This window comes from Microcebus murinus, chromosome 23, assembly GCF_040939455.1.
Source record: "Microcebus murinus isolate Inina chromosome 23, M.murinus_Inina_mat1.0, whole genome shotgun sequence".
Taxonomy (NCBI): domain Eukaryota; kingdom Metazoa; phylum Chordata; class Mammalia; order Primates; family Cheirogaleidae; genus Microcebus; species Microcebus murinus.
This window is the reverse complement of record NC_134126.1, coordinates 26,047,091-26,055,216: the sequence shown is the minus strand read 5'-3', so window position 1 is coordinate 26,055,216 and position 8,126 is coordinate 26,047,091. Positions and strand designations below refer to the sequence as shown.

General features: G+C 44.9%; 1 long non-coding RNA gene across 1 annotated transcript; it reads left to right on the top strand.

Annotated features, from left to right (window-relative positions):
- The first annotated feature begins 3,985 nt into the window (after positions 1–3,985).
- On the top strand, positions 3,986–7,365 carry LOC105884483 (uncharacterized). The gene is made up of 2 exons (XR_001160243.3): positions 3,986–4,133; positions 6,972–7,365. It is a non-coding gene; the product is annotated as an uncharacterized LOC105884483 (long non-coding RNA).
- The last annotated feature ends 761 nt before the right edge of the window (positions 7,366–8,126 follow it).

The window sequence follows — 8,126 nt, the reverse complement described above, 5'->3', positions numbered from 1 at the left end:
GAAGACAGTTTCGTGACTGCTTGTAAAATGCTCAAATCACTAATTCTCAGGGAAATGCAAATCAAAACCACAATCGGGTATCATCTCATCCCAGTTAGAATGGCTAATATCAAAAGGGAAAAAGAAAATAACAAATGTTGGCGAGGATGTGAAAAAAAGGGAACTCTTATGCACTATTTTTGGAAATGTAAACTCTTATGCACTATTGTTGGGAATATAAACTAGTACAGCCACTAGGGAGAAAAGTTTGGAGTTTCCTCAAGAAACTACAAATAGAACTTACCCTATGATCCAGCAATCTCACTATTGCTGATTTATTTACAGGAAAGGAAGTCAGTATGCTGAAGAGACATCTGCACTCCCATGTTTATTGCAGCATCATTCACAATAGCTAAAATATGGAATCAAACTAAGTGTCCAACAACAGAGAAATTGATAGAGAAAATGTGGTATATGTACATAATGGAATACTATTAAGCCATAAAAAGCCCTATCACTTGAGGCAACATAGACGAGCCTGGAGGACATTATATTAAGTAAAATAAGCCAGGAACAGAAAGTTAAACACTCATGTGCAGATGCTAAAAAAGTTGACCTCATAAAAGTGAAGTGTAGAAAGAGGATACTAGAAGCTGGGAAGGGTAGGGGGAGGAGGGGGATAGGGAGAGATTTATTAAAGAACAAAATTACAGCTAGATAGAAAGCAAAAGTTCTAGTGTTCCATAGCATTTCAGGATGACTATACTTAACAATATTATATATATATCTTCAAATAGCTGGAGGAGAGGATATTAAATGTTCCCAACACAAAGAAATGACAAATGCTTGAGATGATGGATATGCTAATTGCCCTAATCTTATCACTATATATTGCAGGTATTAATATGTGCCAATTAAAAGATAAATAAAAATTTAAACATATACTTAACATATGACTCAGCAACTCCACTCTTGAGGGTATTTACCTAAGAAAAACGAAACCTTATGTTGACACAAAACCTTTTATGCAAATGTTTAAAGCAGCTTTATTCATAATTACCCCAAACTTGAAACAATACAAATGTCATTCAACTGGTGAATAAAAATACTCTGGTACATCTATACAACGGACTACTGTTTGACAATAAAAAGGAACACACTAGCGATACAGGCAACAGCTTGCGTGAATCTCAATGCCATATGCTAAGACAGAGAAGCCAAGATTTAAAAGCTACATATTGTGTAAATCTAGTTATTTGACATTCTGTAAAAGGCAAAACTGCAGAAGCAGATTAGGGGTTGTAGGCCTGAGATAGGGATAGGGGTTGATGGAAATTTGCTATATCTTTGTGGTGTTGGTTTTACCTGACTGTACACATTTGTCAAACTATAGAACAGTATACCAAACAGTGAATTATGGCTCAATAAGGGAAGGAAGAGGATGGGGGAGGGGAGGAGGAGGAGGTGGAGGGAGGGGAGAAGTAGGAGGAGGAGAAAGGGGAGCAGGAAGAGGAGGGGGAGGAGAGGGAGGTAGAGGGAGGGGAGAAGTAGGAGGAGGAGAAAGGGGAGCAGGAAGAGGAGGGGGAGGAGGGGGAGGGGGAGAGGCAGTGGCAGCAACTGAGGCAGCAGCACAAAACCAAGCAGGGCTCTCTCTGAGCAGAAGGAGAACGCTATTGCAGGATAGATTTGGTGACCAAGGTAGGCAGTGGCTGAGTCAGTGTAAAAGCCAAGGGGCTGTATGAAGCTTCACTGAAAAATCAACTCACAAAAGGCAGATTCATTGGAGAAAAAGCATCGTACAAGTTTATTGAACGTGTATACACAGGAGCCTTCAGAATGAAGACCCAAAGATACAGGGGATTTTGTGATTAGGTTCAACCAAGTACAGGCAGCCTTGTAGAAATACAACTGGACGGGAAGGGTATGATCTAATGCTAATAGACTGAGTGGGGAAACCCAGCGAGGCTGTCTGTCTAGATTCTTCTAGGCCTCTCTGAGCATGCATTCCTTCCGTCTGTGTGCGGGCCAGGACCCTCTCTGGAATGGGAGTCTTGTGACCTACAGTCAAGAAAGATATGCCAGATAATTTCTTTATGGCCAGTTCCTACACAGATAAGACAGAGGGAAAGTTAGAGTAATATTTTTAGGTTTTCAGCTTTGGGGAAGAGGGGATCTGGTTTCTATGATCCATCCTGGGAAAGACGGATCCTAGTTTCTCTGGCTTCTCTTGGGGAAAAATAGGACTGAGAGACGGGAGGACAGGAGGTGGTCAGAGAAAAACTCCTGCTTCTGAGGGTGCTGCTGGAGGCCTTCTTTTGGGGGTGTTGCTTTCTGAGCCCTGACGCTATCATTCTCACCCAGTGTGAGGCAGCCTCCTCATGCTTCCCATAATTTTTTTCTGTCTCACCCCCAAAGTCTTAATATATTTAAGTTGTCAATAAAGGGAATTTTCGAGAAAATGCAGACAGGTGCCAACAACTGATTCAAGACATTAGTGCTCCACTACCTGCATTAATGTCTAGTCTTGGAAGGGAGAGCTATAGCTTCTTCCCTGACATTTGCTTTATAGATAGAACTGGGGTTTCTAGGACTTACATTGGCAAGAGGGAGAAATAAATGTCCTTAAGCCTGATCTAATAGATTCCCTATGACTTAAAGCAACGGCCTCTAAATTTTCCATCCTCTATGCTAGTCAAATGCCACTTCCTATTCTTTTATAGCTTGTGACTTTTCTGTTTAAAGGACACTTGGTATTCTCTCCTTCCCAGGTGCCATGAGAGTTGGGTGGAGGGATGAGGGGAACAGAAAGGAAGTAATTCTCAGTGTTGCTGAAGGGTCAGGCGAACAAGATGGGAGAAACATCTTTGCAGCCACTGGGAAGGGGGAAGGCTCACAGGAAACAGAAGAACACAAAGGTCAGGGGGCAAACTAAAAGCTGTGTATTTGCTTTGGGGCCAGGGGAAAAACGTGGGCTCAGGGCTGCAGTACCGCGGCCTGGGGATTATAGGTTTGTTAAGGAAATCTTGGGTAAGATTCTTAGGTGTTCCTGCCAAGTGAGCCATCTGGCATCCTTGGGAAGAAAAAAAAAAAAATCACATTTTCAAAGAGGCAGTATAAGTGGCTAAAAGTTGGGTCTCTGGAATCATGAGGATAGGAGTTTAAGGCCGGACCTCACTGCTTTTGTGCTGTGTAACAGCTCCAAGACCTGTTTTCTTTGCTGTTAGATGGGGGTGCAGTGGTACTTACATGACAGAGCTGTGTGGGTAGAATCTATAAGTATAAAAATCTCAGCCCAGTACCTGCCATATGACCGTGCTTAACAGCTACTTAAAATATAATTTAATGCCAAATTTGATCCTGACTGTGTATATTCAGCCACACTAAATATAAGGCTGAACAATTCCCCAGGTAATCTGGACCGCGTATGCAGCCAACCTAATACATTTACGCCATAGCCTCCTTGTATTTTCTTTTTACTTGTCATCAGCATGTTTAGGGCTTAACCTATCTGCGTACACATTCAGCAAACTCCAGCAGGCAATTAGTTGGAATGGCCTAAGTATGAGCTGTCTTCTGGTTTAATGTTTCTGGGCTTGAGCAAGGAAAGAAAACGTGCAAAGTTCTTCTAGTTTCTCCAACCAGACTGTCCCAAGAAACTTCTCTGAATGCAAAAGTGGCCAGCTTCTCCAAATCCTCTGAGAGATCAGGGTGGCAAGTGATACAATGAGGTTCCCACTAAATTCTCTTGGAGGCTGCAGGGAACAGGAGGGTTAGATATGTGTTTAGGAAATTAGACTATAGAGCCCTGATTCCCAAACTCTGTGGCAAAGTGCCCTGGGGTGCTACATCAAACTCATAGAGGTGCCGTGGGATATTTTTAAATTTCTAAGGAAATACAATGATACGTGACATCTACACAACACTGTGAAAAATGACAGTTTGAGGTAAAAAGCCACAGTTCCAGTATTAGGTTGCTCAACATTCCTTCCGATGATGTCATAGTTTTACAGAGCTGGATTATTGGTGGTTGCTGTGATACAAAGCAAGTAGCATGCAAAAGTCAAGGTGGAACAGAAAATGTGAGAGTCAATGTTTAATCTAATTCCACAATTTGAGAAGTTGCGCAGTGCCCAACAGGCACATCCATCACATTAGTAAGTAATTGTTACTATTCAAGAAGAAAATTAAACAATTTATGTATATTTTTTAATGGCTACTATGTTGTTAGGACATAAATACTCATTAAGATCTTTGGGCCTAAGTACCTACGTAGAACCATTAGGTATTTCTTTTGGCATAAGGGACTGTGAAAAAACCTTAGTAAAACATTAAGGATGGCATGAATGGAAAAAGTTTGGAAACCTGTCATACAAAGTGCTCTAAAAACCTGTCATACAAAGTGCTCTAAGATGCTACAGTCACGTTGGCTGATAGCCCCACCTGGCCTAATGCCTGGGGACAGGTAAGTATGAGTGAGCTAGAGGACCACAGTGAGACGGAAGAGACCTTTAAAATGATCTAGGTTGGCACTCTCATCTTACTAATAGGTAAACTGAGTCCTTGAGATGCCATGCCAGGTCCCACTTCTCTTGTGTGTGGGTTTCCAGGGCAGCGAGTGGGGAAGGGCAGGTGGGTGTGGAGGGGCAGGAGCGGACAGGTGCAATCCCAGGGGGGCAAACAGCACACTCAACAAGAGGAGGTTGCATCGATTCGTGAAAGTCACACACCTGTCTGTCTTCCCACCCATTGGGAAGGTGGGCAGTGGGTCAAGAGTGGCTGGAGGGGGCTTTAAGGATATCTGAGCGCAGACACTCCTGAATTCTTCACAAGAGACAGAGAAAGGCGGAAGCAGGGTTCTGGCACGCGGCGACAATGCCGCTGTGTTCCAGCGTCTGGCTCCAAGAGGCACTTGCCTTGTTTGTTTGTTCCTCAAGGGTAGGCTGGGACATCCGTATCAAAAGGAATCATCTCTATCTAAATTAAATCTCCCCCAGTCTCAAAGAGGCAGGGCTGGGATCTGCAAGGGGAGTGGTTAGGGCTTCGCATCTTGCGTGCCTCGCATTAAGTCAGCACCTGCATCGGAGGGCGTGTTGCTGAACACAAGCGTCTGCGGCTGTTTGAAAGGGGGAGGTGGGCAGGGGTGGGGGAATGGGGAGGGGGGACTCGTGGCATGAAAGGCAAAGGCTTCAGAGCCCTGGGGCAGGTTGTCCGGGGTCAGGTGTGGAAGCTCCGCAGTTTACCTAAATGTTAGGAGCTGGGGTACCTGTCAGATAATGCAAACTCTATTAAATCTGAAGGGATTCTAGAGGTCAGCGGGGCTCAGGCTGGTTATCTGCTTGCAAGATACAAAGCAATATCCAGATAAATTGCTAATGAAAGGGAGCCCAGTAGAGAGCTCTGTCCGCCCACCTAGAGAGACCTGTGTGTGGAAGAAACCATTCAGGGGAGTTCAGGGCTTCAAGGAGGCAGCCCAGGGTGGCCAAAATAATGCCACGTGAGGAGTTAGGCATCCGGGGGCGTTGGCCTTGCTTGGCTGCTAATTAGCTGTGTGACTTCTGATAACTCATTTTGCTTTTCCAGATATTAGCTCCCCATCAGCCCACAGAGACTCCAGGATGACGTAACAAAAATGCAACCATTTATCCAATGCTTTCTAAGTGCCACCCGCAGCTTTAAGCATCTTCCATATTTCACCTAATTTAACCCTCGCAGCAACTGAGGTAGAGGTTGATATAATCTATCATCACAAGTATAGATAAGGCTGGGTGTGATGGCTCATGCCTGTAATCCTAGCACTCTGGGAGGCCGAGGCTGGCGGATTGCTCGAGGTCAGGAGTTCAAAACCAGCCTGAGCAAGAGCGAGACCCTGTCTCTACTAAAAATAGAAAGAAATTAATTGGCCAACTAATATATATAGAAAAAATTAGCCGGGCATGGTGGCGCATGCCTGTAGTCCCAGCCACTCGGGAGGCTGAGGTAGGAGGATCGCTTGAGCCCAGGAGTTTGAGGTTGCTGTGAGCTAGGCTGACACCACGGCACTCACTCTAGACTGGGCAACAAAGTGAGACTCTGTCTCTAAAAAAATAAAAAAAAATAAAATAAAAAAAAATAAAAAAACAAGTATAGACAAGGAGGCTGAGGTCAAGTTGGTGGAAGTTGGGTGTTCATCTCTCTCTCTGTGAGGTCAGAGTGTGGGCCTCCATCCACCACGGCAAAGTCGGGGGCCTGAGTGTGCATGTGATTCTGATTTAGTGGATCTGGGATGGGGCTCGTGCATTTGCAGGTTTAATACGTGCCTGGGTCACTTGTATGTGAGTATCCCATGAATTTCTGCTTGAAAAACACAGTTGTCTTCAGGTATACATGAGGGATTGGCTCCAGGACCCCCTTGTATACCAAAATCTGTGCACTCTCAAGTCCCACAGTTGGCCTTGTGGATACCATGTTTATAGAAAGTTGGCCCTCCATATATATGGCTTTTGCATCGCACAATGATGTATTTTCCATATGCCTTGGTTGGGAAAAAAATATATATCCCTGGATCCATGCAGTTTACGCTCATGTTGAGAGCCAGAGTGTGGCCTTCTGCTCTCTACACCACGAAGTGACTTGCCCTTATGGGGAAAGGTGTGGACTAGAGGGCAACTTGGAGATGAGGGGTGCCGGATGCAGGCTGTGGGAGGAACATCAGAGAATGGGTGTCCTCTTGGGCTCCCAGCTCCTGGCCACAGCTCCAGACTCACCCCCGAAAGCCGATCACATGTGGGGTGAAGCTACCGTGGCAGCCTGGTGGTCGAGTGATTCTTCTGAGCGGGAAGGTAAGTAGGAAGGCTGTGCTGGCTGAAGGCAGGGCCCATGGCCCCCGCCCGCTCTGTCCAGCATTAATTATCTCATCTTATACATGCACAGCACTCTAGAATTTTTGCCTGCTATCTCTTCTTTGATCCTTCCACACCACTTTATAAACTGTCTGTGATGTCCCTATTTTATAGGCAAGGAAACTGAAGCTCAGAGAGGGTAAATGCCTCGCCGCGGAGCTCTCACAGCCGCCGAGTGGTGGGAGGTGAATCCTGGACTCTTTGCATTATGCCCAGTGCTCTTTCCAAGACGCCGTGGCTGTCTACCAACTACCCAGCACCAGCAAGGCACACCGGGCAATGGGCAATGGAAGGAATGGAAGGCAGCATCCTTGCCCTTGCATTGTTTGCAATTTCGTTGGGTGACAAGAGTAATGCAACCAGAGGATAATACAGCATGGTCGGCTGACCCAAAGAGAACCAAGAGCAAGCACAGCCATTAAGAACCTTGCATGATGGGGCTTGTGCCTGTGTTTTTGATTCAAAAGCAACACAGGTTGCACTACATTAAAAGGCAACATTTCCTTAAGCTTTTCTACCTGTGATCCTTCCAACTAAATGACCCAATTCCTTAGGATATGGATGTCCCAGCCTGCCCCGCTCATAAGATAAAGTCTAGAGCCCACATTCTTATTCAGGCTTACCTCTTGTCATATTTCCTTTCTCTCTGGTCCTCCAGTTTCCCTTCTCTGGAGTACATGTTCCCTGCCATCCACCTGCCACACGCCCCCTTCATCTCTCTTTGGGAAAACTCTTACCTATGATTTGGGTCTCAGTTTAAACCTCCCTTCCTCGGAGAATCCATTCCTATTTCCTTACATCAAGATAGGCCTCTCCCCTATTGTCTGCCCACATAACTAACATCCCAGGCTTTTTCTTTGAAGCGCTTATTAGAAATCTAATGGATATTTGTCTTCCCTATTATAACTTCCATGGGTCAGATTCTGTGCCTGTTCCATTCGCTACTAGATCCCTAGTACCCAGTGCCTGGCAGGTAATAGGGATTTAAATATCTGTTGCACAAATGAGTGAACTAATAAATGGGTGGATAGGTGAGAGGTTGGAACATTGAATGCATGGTAGAAACTGTGATATCTCTATTTCAGGGATGCGGGCCAGTATGCTGTGCCCATTTCAGTTCGCTGGATTTTCACAGACACTGTGAGAGGCAAAGAACAAAAAGATGAACAAGACCTGGTTCCTTACAATTATGCTTGTAGAAGAGAGAGGTGCAAACAAAAGATAGCAGCATATGTGTCTTTTTGAAAAAAAAAAAAAAAACTGGTATAT